Below are 13,374 nucleotides of genomic sequence, written 5' to 3' on the forward strand. Positions count from 1 at the left end.
ATGTGTGCATGTGTGTGTGTGTGTGTGTGTGTGTGTGTGTGTGTGTGTGTGTGTGTGTGTGTGTGTGTGTGTGTGTTGCAGTTTTAGAGTAACAAGCTGGAAATAATTTATTTTACTTAGTCTCACAAATTAGCATTAACACTGCCCTTACACTTTGTTTGTATGGGAGTGTGTGGCTGCAGTGTATTTAAAAGTAACAAGCTGACCATATTTTATTTTACTTACCATCAAAAACATAGATCTTGCATATGATAGGTAGCTATTTTTGGTGGTTTGGCAGCAAGAGAATGTGTGCGAAAGCAGCTGTTTATTGTCATTGTGGCATGGTTAGTAACATTGCCTTTTCACATTGCTTTGTTCTGGTTGAGGTCTTGGCTATGTCTATTTCCCTGTGGAGTCTACATGCCATTCCTGAGTGTGTGTGCATCGGTTCATGTACTCTGGTTAACCCAGAGCCTGAAAAATATGCAGCAGGTGAAAGGGAATTCCTCCAGTTTCCTTGAAGGTCAACATGTAGTGCGCACAAGTGCCAGTGTGTGTGTGTGTGTGTGTGTGTGTGTGTGTGTGTGTGTGTGTGTGTGTGTGTGTGTGTGTGTGTGTGTGTGTGTGTGTGTGTGTGTGTGTGTGTGAGCATGTGTGTGTGTGAGCATGTGTGTGTGTGAGCATGTGTGTGTGTGTGTGTGTGTGTGTGTGTGTGTGTGTGTGTGTGTGTGTGTGTGTGTGTGTGTGTGTGTGTGTGTGTGTGTGTGTGTGTGTATGTGTGTGCACAAAGCTATCACTGATTTTTATCTGTATACAAGCACAGTAATTGCAGGAACATACAAAACTCTTCTGGGAAGAAGCAAAAATAGAAAAAATGCAGTTAACAAGTAATTTTATTTCAAAAGAAAGGCATAAAGCACTGTTTACATTTATGTTTCTAAAGACCAAAATGTCACCAACCAGAATCCGGAGATGAATATACTGAAGACTAAAATATTGAAACTCACAATATTGAACTCTCAGACTTACTGCTTTTGCAGGATCCATGTTAGCACTCCTTCCTGGGGGTCTATGTTCAGCCATCAAACAGAAAAATCAATGAATGGCATTATATTGAAAATGCAGTTCAGCGAATCTCCTCATATGGGGGGGCTGTGTCCCCCACACCCCCTGCTAATTATATATACCCACTTCGAGATCGACTATAGTGGGGAAAGGGCAAATTTCCTGATCCCTACAGTAATGCGATCTTACTTAAATGGCTCAATGAACAGCAACTTCAACAAGATATGCTGTTCAATGCTTTTTCTGTTTGATGGCTGAACATCAACCCTTTTTCGAGATTTACAGAGGGAGGGAGGGAGTTTTTCTCCAGGGTTTTCAGTCTTGTAGGTTTTAACATATTAGTCTTTCTATATGTTTGGCTCAGGATTCTGTTTGGTAATATTCTGGTCTTCAGTAACATTTTATTTTTATTTTTATTTTACATTTGTTGACCGGGCTAGTCTAACTGGATATATGTCCATTTTCAGTAGAGGCCCGGGGAGAAAAGCTCCAAGATAAACTAAGTGAAAAAAAAAAAAAAAAACTTAAAAATCATTATAACATAGGACTAGAAGAAAAATAAAACATATTGAGATATACATTGCAAATTACAAAATAAAACCTTGGAAGGATAAAAAGTAATAAGGTAACTATGTAGATGCATACATTATGTGCTATGCTTCTAGCAGGTTATAATATGGAAATCAGTGAGGACAAAGCAAAGAGCTTTAGAGCTAGAATATTTATAGTAAAGTAGTATGAAAAGGAGGTAATTATACAATAAAGACAGACAAGTGATGAAAGAGTAATTATGTAAAATATGCAACTAGAGTATAGAAGGAAAAAAAATCTTCTGTAAAGAGAATTTAGAGAGACAGAGGATAGTATGGCTAGAGAGAGAGATTTTGTTTAGTAGTAAAGAACTTTTTTTATTAGTAAAGAAAATGTATTTGTTCTAGAGTAGTGTAAAAGGTGGTATTTGTAGGTTAAGAAAATAAAATAGTACATATGTAGTCAATAGTGGCAGAAACTTAGGTAAATCTTGTTGGCTAGATGCCTAGTCTGGTTTAGAACAGGGGCACAGCCAGTGTGTTGTTAGGTAAAGTTTCAGTTTGTTTTTGAAAAGTGAGGGAGAGGGGAGAGAGGAAACATCACTGGGGAGAAGATTCCAAGGTTTTCCAATAGCATTAGAAAAGAGAGATTCTCCAGCCTTGTTATTGGGTTTAGAGGTATGTACAGCGTTTTTGTGAGAGGAACGTAGGGATTTCAGATTTATATATGGTGTGATGAGGGTGGATAGAATAGGAGTAGAAGAAGGTTTATAAAGGGTTTTATGGGCAATGGTTAGTTGGTGGAGTTTAATCATGTTTTGTAGTTCCAGCCATCCAAGCTGTTTTATATTTATGCAATGGTGGGTTCTGTAGGGGTTACATGTAGCAAACCTAGCAATATTGTTATAGGAAGTTTCCAGTTTGTTAAGGCTCTTTTTTGAAAGGTTAGTAAAAATTGGTGATGCATAGAGGAGAGTAGAGATTAGATGAGTGTGTGCTATAGTTGTTCTAGCAGTGGGGGAGAGGAAAGGTCTAATCCTATATAGGGAGCCCAGTTTTTTGTTGACAGTTTTTATTGTATTATTGATATGGGTGTCAAAATTGAGGTTGTTTTCTATGATAATGCCCAGAAGTTTGGTGGTTGGGTCTGGTGATATAATGGTACCATTAGTGGATTTAATTGAGAAATCCAATGGAGAGGAATTTTGAGTTGGAGTAAAGAGGAGGAGTTTAGTTTTATTAGGGTTCAAAAGAAGGCAACGCTGTGTAAACCATTGTTCAACTATGTTAAATGTGTTCTGGGTAAGAGAGAGAAGTTCAGATTTGGATTTGGCTGAACATAAAAGTGTGGAGTCATCAGCATATTGTATGCAAGTGGCTTGGGGGATGGCTAGATGAAGGTCATTGATGAAAATTGAAAAGAGAAGAGGACCTAGTATGGACCCCTGAGGGACACCTATGGTAACTGGTTGAAGGGTAGAGAGTGTCTTATCCCAGATTACTGCTTGTTGTCTATTATCAAGGCAGGACTGGAACCATTTTATGGTGGTGTATCTAAAGTGAGGGATTTGAGTATGTTTATGAGAATCTGGTGATTGACCATGTCAAAAGCTTTAGACAAGTCAATGAAGAGTGCAGAGGAAAGGTAATTAAGGTTGCGTTTTTTATTTATACAATCTGTAAAAGACAGGAGGGCAGCGGTAGTGCTATGTGAGGGATTAAAACCATGTTGACAGCTGGAAAGTAAATTATTTTTGGTTAAGTGTTCAAGTAGTCGCTTATGGATGCATTTCTCCATGATCTTTGCCAGAGGTGAAAGAAGGGCAATAGGATGGTAATTAGAGAGTTCAATGGATTGTCCACCTTTATGAAGAGGTATGATATGAGATACTTTCCATAGGCTGGGTATTTGACCTTCAGTGAGAGTCCTATTGATCAGAATAGAAATGGGATAAGCTATAGCTTTGGCTGATAGCCGTAGGAAGTTGGCAGGTAGTTGGTCTGCAGAAGGTGAGCAAGGTTTAAGTTTTTGTAATAGGGTCAGAATATATGAAGTTGGGATGGGTTGTAAATGAAAAGGAGGAGGTGGGGTAGAGTTATAGGAAGGGAGATTAAAGATATTGGGTGATAGCTGAGAAGCTAGAGTTTGGATAGTATTAGTAAAATAGGTATTAAATATGTTGGCTATATTGTTGGGGTTATTATGGTCAGTAATTTGAGGGTTAGGAGTGGACGATTTACCTGGATGGAGTAATTGGTTAACGTTAGTCCAGAATTTATGAGGGTTGTTTTGATGTGGTTGTTGGAATTTTAGGTAGTAATTTTGTTTATCTGAGAGTATAGCTTTCTTAGCGTCATTTCTTAGTTGTCTGAAGGTTAGGTGGTCGGCTGGGTTTTTAGTCATTCTCCATTTTGCCCAGTATTTGTTTCTAAGATGCATTTTGTGTTTAGGTAATTTAGAAAGCCATGGGGCAGACTTGGTTTTAACTCTAATAGCTCTGGTTGGTACATGTTGGTTAAGAATGGCTAGGAAGTTAGTGTTAAAGTAATTGATGGCTTCTTCTAAAGGGAGATGTTTTAAAGGAGACCAATTACAAGTTCTTAGTTCTTTTTCAAAGAGCTCAGGGTTAAAGTTCTTTTTGGTTCTGATATTTTTAACAGATGTTGTGTTGGGAGAGAAGGTTTTGTGCCTAATAATATAGGTGAGTGAGTGGTCACTTATATTATCAGGGAGGGTTCCTGAGTCATAGTTATTAGGGTGATTGTTGATAAGAATCCTTGATTTTTGGCTAACTTTATTGGTCCTGGTGGGGTATGTAATGGTTTGTGAAAAGCCATATAGGTTAATATGGGTTGTAGGGAGGTTGCTACAGTAGCAATTCCAGTCAATGTTCATATCTCCCAGGATTATGGTTTCTTGGGGTAAGTGTTGGGATAGCCAACAAAGAATATGTTCCATAGTGGCAATGTTATTGCCAGGAGGAAGATACATACAGATGATATTGATAGATTTAGCATTGTTAATATGAAGTTTGGTGATGAGAATTTCAGCATTAGTATCTAGTGGTAATTGGCAGTTATAGGTGGATAGCTGCAGGCCTGATTTAAATAGAATAACTACTCCTCCACCCTTCTTAGCTACTCTGTCAAGTCTTAGTATGTTATATCCAGGTGGAAGGATTTCGTTGTCTTTGGTAGTAGGTTTTAGCCAAGTTTCAGTAAGACAGAGGACATCAAAGGCATATAGTTCTACTAGGGCTTGGAGTTGGGATACTTTGTTGTTTATGCTACGTATATTGAGATGGGCTAGTTTGAGAGAGTTAGATCATTTATTAGGGGAATTAATAGGGTAGTAATTTTGGTTGGGGAGAGTAGGAGATGTTTTATTTAGACCTGGGTTAGGATGGATATCTCCATCTTTTAAAGAGAGTAGTAGTCTTATATAGCTAGGGTTATTGATTTTGTTATATAAAATGGATTTTTACTGAAATTGATTGTTATATTTGATATGTGTTATTCTGTGATACTTTGCAAGTAGGTAGTTGGGTGAAGATGTTATATTAGCATGGCTACGATGCAGTGATAGCAATGGAGCATTGGTTTCCTTGTTAGGGTAGTGAAGTTTAGGATGTAGGGGATATTCATAGGTGACATTCATTTATATATAAAGCCACGGTGGTGCAGCGGTAGCATTGTCGCCTCACAGCAAGAGGTTCTCCCATTCAATTCTCGGCTGGAACGCCTTCTGTGTGGAGTCTGCATGTCCTCCCCAGGGCCGAGTGGCGTTCGAAAGACATGCGTGAATAGGCGTGCCTTCGTTGAAGGTTGGGCGTTGGGCTGGCACCTCAGCACCATAAAAATCAACTGCCAATCATTAGCAGACCGGAGTTACGCTGTGGCAACCCCTAACTGGGAAAAGCCGAAACCAGTGACAATAACATGACAGTAAACTATAAAGTACATTAAAGTACATCACAGAATATTCAGATATTTTGTGCTTCTGTGATTCTGGTGGCCCCCACACCTCAAGGCTGAATAAATGGATTTTGAGGTATACACAGGGGGTCATAATAGCTTGTGTTGGGACAGTGTGGTCATTGTTTCTTTTACTTTTCTCACAGACCTTGGAGGTTTGCAAAAATATTACTATAGCTTGTCTAGGGCCAGTGTACTGCCTAGGAGCAACAAATTAAAGTACTATAATCATTATTCTTTTCACTTTCCTCACAACCACATATCAGGCACATATATACATGGCTGCCTGACTAAAGGGTAGGGGTGAAGAGTGTGGAGGCGTGCTATGTATATGCATGACAGCAGTCACTTGATGTACATGCATGACTGTAGCCATTTGAACCACTTCTTTAAACCCAATCTAACACCAGAGAGATGCCCAGCCAGTGTTGCCTCTCTCGTTGTACTGGGGGGGGGGGGGGTGTAGGGAGGCAGTACTCACAGATAAGATCTGTGTATCCTCGCAAACAACTGTTTTGTTAGTTTATTGTGAACTACTATTTTGTCAGATTTGGACATTAAGCCTTGGGCACAACTTATGTCTTCCTTGAAAGAAAAAAAAATGACTGAAATTATTTTCTTACTCATGATTTTTGTTCAGGCCAGCATTGGATTAAAAGGCTGGGAAAATGCTCTAAAATGCACCTCAGAGCATCCCTGGCTTGAATAAGTTATTTTCTAAATGGTTGTTCCTGTGCTATCTTGGCCAGGTGAGGTGTATTGAGTGGATGCAAGGAAAACTTAAGGTGAACAGCAACAATGAATTTATTTTCTTAATCATAATTTCTGTTTAAGCTATCATTTAAAGAAAATGTTATGTACGAAGAAACAAAAAACGTTAAAATGTGCTTCAGATCATATAGAAAGTTGCAGTTTCTTGAAAATGATAAAGGGTAAGGCAAAATGTAAGAAAAAGAAGAAAAAAATAATGTGCATAATGTGTGAGGGGGTTGAAACAGTAGGCAGTGCCTAGGACACAATTTCACTTACATTTAGCCCTGTACATAGAGTTGTTGTAATACATCATCATTGTAACTAAATGCTGTGACTATCCCCTCTGTGAGATGGGTCAACGTAGTGTGGTACACAGGCCTGTCAGAATGTAAGAGCACTGTCACTACAGGTCAGCTGTGTGTGCTACTAACTGTAATTGTCCCTCTGTGAGATGGTCCAATTTATAGTGGCACGCAGGCCTGTCAGAATGTAAGAGCAATGTAACTACAGTTCAGTCTGTGTGTGCTACTAAAAATGTGCAGCATGAGTTGAAAGGTTGCTTAGGAGGCATGGCAGTGACAGGGTGATAGGCTGGACGTGTCCAAGGGGCCCCCAACCTGACATTTACTGGGGCCCCCAAAATGTTAACACCAGCCCTGCAGGGGATTGTACATGCATCAAATACCCTACTTGAGAGGATGACAGAGTCAGAACCAGTAGAGCAATTCAAGCTGGAATAATACAAGTAAGAGTCAGGTCTGCATAAGACAAAACATAATTCAAGTTAAGCTACTAATGGAGAAGGGTAGAGACAGATTGGTTACTGAATGAAATCTATAACAACTATTACATTTTGCATCCCGGTATTAATATAGACGTTTGTCTATCACATCATTTCCTGTTTTTTATAATAACATCATTACTGATTCAAGAAGGAAATTTAATGACTCTGATTTTCTTCTCAACTATTTATTAAGAGCTTTTTGAATGAAGAACTAATCCACAAGCACAACTTGGCAAGATTGCACTCTTTGATCACTGTTTTCCACAGGAAAATGATGCTAGTGTGATTTCCAAGTCAGTTGGGAATCATGCCTTACTTTTGGGATATTCTGTCATTCTTTATGTTTGTGTAGCCACAGCGGTGATATATACACGTTTCTAGCATGTGGGAGGCTTGCCTCCAAATGTTCACATTTAATTTTTTTCAGCGGGTTGATTTCCCATACAGAGTACTCAATTAGTTGGTTTCTTGTTGCGCTGTAACTCAACATGTCCAAATGGAAACATTCTCATCATCTCCCTTATGAAAAATGCTTTCTTACATTATTCCCACAATCCCAAGTAGTACTATTCCTATAGATATCTGAGGCATAATGTATGATTTATCACTGCATCCTCACAGAGAGATAAGCACATAAAGTAGGATAGCTGGCCTGCTTACCACCCATGCCAAAAAAAAAATAAATAAATAAAAGCTGAAACAGCGTTTTTCATGCTGGCTATTTGCACCTGCAGCAATTTCATATGTTGGTAATGTTGCCTGTGACCTTTTGGTTTGTGAGGTTGTAACTGTATTGCATAAATCTGGCATATTTTGTAAACTTAATTAATGTGAACTAGCAATTTACCTGTATATGCAGTTGTGCAATTGTTACAGCCACTGAATATCTTCTTCACCTCTTTGTGCAATTATTACAGCCACTGATTGGCTCTTTGATATGGTGTACTTTCTGTCTACCTGTATCTTGCTTAGTATAACGGCCTGGGTCATGTGTTTCAAGGACTCTAGTACCAGTGTACTTACCAGGTTAACAAATGGGAGGCAGGTTAAGAAAATGCAGTTGTGCCTGCTAGGAGATGTATGACTGATGAATAATCTGGCCAAGGACTGATGATTGTCTCTGAGAAATTTTATTTCATTCATAAAGCAAATCTCACAGCAATGATCCTCTAGATGTACATAAATTCTTTATACATAAAAGTAATAAACTTATTACCATGGTATAGGTAGACATACATTTTTTTTAAATTTATAAGTGCCTCAGAATGCTTCTTTTGCAGAAAATAATGACAGTGTGCATCCTGACTCTTTACCCTCAACCTTTTCCGAGGAAATACTCATATCTTACTATTTCTTCTATTAAAATCACCTATTCTAATTCTAAAGAAATATATAAAGATTTATTTCAGCATTTTATAGACCATAATTTTTTGATGAAAATATTTTAACAGACTTCTCTGTTCTCACATTATTGACTGATATTTTTGCAGTGCATTTCCCTTAAGCCAAGTTCATTGACTCATGTAATACTATTTGTAATCTTACTCGCTAAATCATCTCATACTACTTACAAAGTGACATGCTGTATCATTGAATACTACTTACAAAGTCACATGCAAAATCATCTCATACTACTTACAAAAGTTACACGCTGTACCATCTCATACTACTTACAAAAGTAACATGCTGTACCATCTCATACTACTTACAAAAGTTACATGCTGTTATCACCTAATACACCTTACAAAGTTACATGCTGTATCACCTAATACTACTTACATAGTTACATGCTGTATGACCTAATACTGCTTACAAAGTCACATGGTATATCACCTACTACTACTTACATAGTTAGATGCTGCATTATTTCATACCACTTACAAAAGTTATATGCTGTACCATCTCATACAAATTACAAAAGTAGGTTCTCTGGTTCGATTCGCGGCTGGAGCACCTTCTTTATGGAGTCTGCATGTCCTTCCCGCAGTCAAGGGAATTTAAGGACATGCAGGTAGGTGCAAGCATGTGTAGGTGTGCCTTCTTTGAAGGTCGGGCACCGGACTGGCAACTCAACACTGTAAAAATTCACTGCCAATCATTAGCGGACCAGAGTTCCACTGTGGCAACCCCTAACCGGAAAAAGCCGAAAGACAGTTTTAGACATGCTGCACCATCTCATACTACAAAGTTACATGCTGTATCACCTAATAGTACTTACAACGTTACACACTGTATCACCTAAAAATACTGTGCTCATTCTTATTCTCAAACACTACTTATTTATTAGGTATGGCAAAATATTGCCCAGATTTGCAGTATGAGGTGCATTTCAAGTAGTTTACAGAAGAATGGTAACTTTATTTTCTACTGGTGGTGTCTTCTTTAGTCACTTGTATAATCCCAGCTTTTTGTATGGCTTCCTCTTAAAGCATATCTGCCTTTAGAACTTGTCCATGCACTATGCCTTTTCTCTCCCATTGTTATGTCTCCCTGTACTAATGTGTGTGCAATCATTTGATTTTTTTCACCTATTTTTGTTTCCAGATATGTCACTGTATTATCAGTTTTAGTACCATACGTTTTTTTGAATTCTATATGCTTGCCATTTCCTTTCTCAAAACCCAGCCCCACCCACAAGACATTAATGTTTCCCTGTCAAAAGGATGCAAAATATTACATTTCTGTTTTAAATAAATCACTTTATTTTATTAACATGCTGATCATCATTACAATACTTATATATGTTGTTTGCTTCAATAAACAATAATGGGAAAAAACACTTTTTATTAAATGGAAAGTAATACAATTATACAGCATCTTGGCATGTAGCTGTACCTTGTAGGTATCCAAATGCAAACACCAACTGGCTTAAGTAGTAAAAAAAAAAAAAAGTCTAATAGACTTTTAAAAATGCAGATCAGCTTATTAGTTAAAGTGAGATTTTTCCGGCTACTAAATAGTTATTTTTTCCCTTTTGGTTTCAGGAAAAAATTGTGACATTTCCATATTCTTAAAATTGATGCATAAGACATTGCTGAAAAATAAAAGTCATTTAAACTGGAAGTTGTTTCATTGACCAGTCTGTCATAAATAAACTATGCTTCCTTTAGTGTTGACAGAAGATAGCTTCTCAGGCTTTGATTTCTCAACCCCCTCCCACTGTTACCCCTCCCCCTGCTTAGTTCTAAAGGACGTGAAGACTCTGAGACTGGATTATCTTTATTTCCATATGGAAGAAGATGTAAGCCACCACAGAATGAAATCACGGCTTCTTACAACCCATTTTGTTCACAGGCTCAGAGCAGCAAGAGCAAAGCCCACTGGGTAATTAAAATTCATGTACCATAGCCTTCTACATGTTTACCAGTGGTCTTCAACCTCTTTGGTGTTTTGAAGCTTTTTTTGCAAAGACATGCTAAGACAAGGTTAAAAGTTGAATGCTGATTCTTTTTAGAGAGATATTGCAGGGATAGCTTAATTGCTATGCAAAGAGGTAAAATGGCAATGTTCACTGCAAGAACTGATAAGAAAATGTCAAAATTATGTGACATTAACAATACAACTATTGTTCAACTATTACAGATTTTATGAACTCATTTCCAGTGAGAGTCATTGATATGCATGTCTGTTTGCTGCTGTTTTGCTTGTACTGTTAAAGAAGGAAATATTTTTTATTTAAAGAAAAAATATTATATATATAGAGATAGAGAGAGACAGACTGCCAGGATCATACCACATGGCATTCAGTCTTATTAACTATTCCTCAAACTAAAACACTATATTAAGAAAAAAGTTTTTTATTTCTCATCATGAGCTGCATGTATAACAGTTTTTAAGGGGTATGCTGTAAGAATGGAAATTATTGTCATTTATATAAATGAAAAAATGAAAATAAAAATTGTTAAAAAAAAAAGTTTTTTTTTCATGAACAGTATAACCTGTCCTGTTTACTTACTGCATGACATACTATTTGCTTAAAAAGACAGACTCCAGGATCATAGCTCTCAACTGTTTAGATTTTCACCTTACATTTTTGTCTGTTCCTCATAAAATTTGTGCTTTACTGGCAAATCACTGTGGACTGAAGCCACTAAATAATGATATTCATTTGAGTTTCAGACTGTTATATCTTTCAGAAAATGCATGTTAACATAAATCCTGTTAGTCTAGTAACGTTTTAAGTTTATAAGAGCAATATTTAAAATCTGTCTTTATTTTTGGGTCTTTGTCCTATGATTATTTTAGGCTTTGCTGAGATTTCTTGTGCTAAGAGGTTTAGAGATATGCCCAGGATCAAATATGTTAACTTAGTTTAAGCTGTTAGTAAACTGATTTCTAAATCCATGAAACTACCATAACTAGTAATAAGACAATTTTAATTTCAAAATTATTAATACATAGTGGCATAACAGGGCACTGTGGCTCTGATTTATAAATACTTGTAGTACCATTTTATAAAATGCAGTCAGAAGAGATTATGACTTCAGCTGTGCATGTGGATGGCTGTAGCGGTCATTAAAGTATTTTACTGGTGTAGTTGGGCAGTAACAGGATACTGTGTGTGAAACCATCCCTAGGTAGTACAAGGTGAAGGTGAATAGCTCTCAATGAGACAAAGAAGCTCCTTTGCTCCAGTTCTGATTTAAGATTTGAATGCTAGTTCAACCTGTTCATGTTCTGCTTTATATCACAAACTTGTTTTTAGGAATGCAACTACATTTTAATTATCTAAGATTCACCAGATGTAACATGAATTAATAAAGACAGAGATTTACATAACATGTCGATAGAGGAACTGTGAATTATGTGCTTGGATTAGAGCAAAACAAAAGATACAGTAGTTATTTGTCTTTAATACCAATCCAGTTTTAAATGTATACCACAAGCATTTTTGGAATAATACTGAATGACTGAGGTATTCTTTATGTTGTATTCCACATTGCTGTCATCATTATTAGCATTATTATTATTTTTTATATTAGTACTACTGTGTTAGGTGAACATCCTAGCCACTATTACCAGTGGGAGTTTGAACTCAGAAAACCTCAGTTCTGATTTTTTTTCCCTCTTGCCTTTTCAGTGTCCTAGTAACATAACATCAGTTTAGAATTATAACTTTTCTACGGAAACATTAGGAACAGTAAAGGGAAGATGAATGCAGAAAGAAAATGACCAACTGGAAATACTGATTTCAAAAAACTGTATTCAGTGTTTGTAAAACATCTTTGAAATGCGTTATAGTTCCTTCTCAAGATAAAGACTTTTCTTCCCTATGACAGAATCACGAGGCCTTAACATCACAGGTAAAAACAAAATAATAATTAGGGAAAAGGCTGGAGATTAAAAGAAAATGAAATTATTGCAACTATTCAGCCAAACCATTGTTAGAAGAGGGAGATTTGCATTAACATCCATTTTCCAAAGAATAAGAAAAACCTTACTGCAATAATTACAGCCCTATTACTAAAATCAGACATTCTTGGAAAGACTAAGCAAAAAGTTAAGTGAAAATCAAAGATAGGCTTGAGATTAGTTGACAAAATACTGATTTTCAGTATTAGTAATTAGCATTTTCTAAGAGTTTTACAATTTAATTTCTTGTATGTAGCATTTCACTGGCTGGCGTCTTTGTTGCCTCTGAGAATACAGAGCAGACAAGTGGATGTATCTACTGACTATGGCATTTTTTTTATATTGCATCTAGAAGATTAAGAAACCATGACCACATTATTGGGGGAGATACACACAGTATGTTGTAAAAATGCAGTATGTTGTAAAATTCATCTTGGAGCTCATGCTATTCACACAGTTGTAGAAAGAGAATTCAGAGCAGTAATCACCAAGTAGATGAGTCACTGAAACATTATTTGAATCTTAGAATTTCAAGGAGAAATATATAAATGAATATCTCTCTCTCTCTGCATATATATATATATATATATATATATATATATATATATATATATATATTCACAGACACACACACACACACACACACACACACACACACACACACATATATATATATATATATATAGATATACCACAAAACCAGCTTTCACAATCCTGAGATGAGAAGGCCAACAACATCATAAAACGAATGTCCTGGAACATTGATTGCAAGCTCCAGGTAAGTAAGCACTTGGCCACCATGTTGAAATTTGCCCCTTACCCCCAATGCAGTGTGACCTCAGAGTTGGTATATTTAGTGAGGGGGGTGTGGGGGGAGAAGCCCCTCACATTGGTGGGTTTACTTTGCTTCAAGTTTAATTTTATATATTTCTT

Source organism: Protopterus annectens, chromosome 4.part0 (genome assembly GCF_019279795.1).
Source record: "Protopterus annectens isolate FY-2018-M chromosome 4.part0, PAN1.0, whole genome shotgun sequence".
Lineage (NCBI taxonomy): Eukaryota > Metazoa > Chordata > Ceratodontiformes > Protopteridae > Protopterus > Protopterus annectens.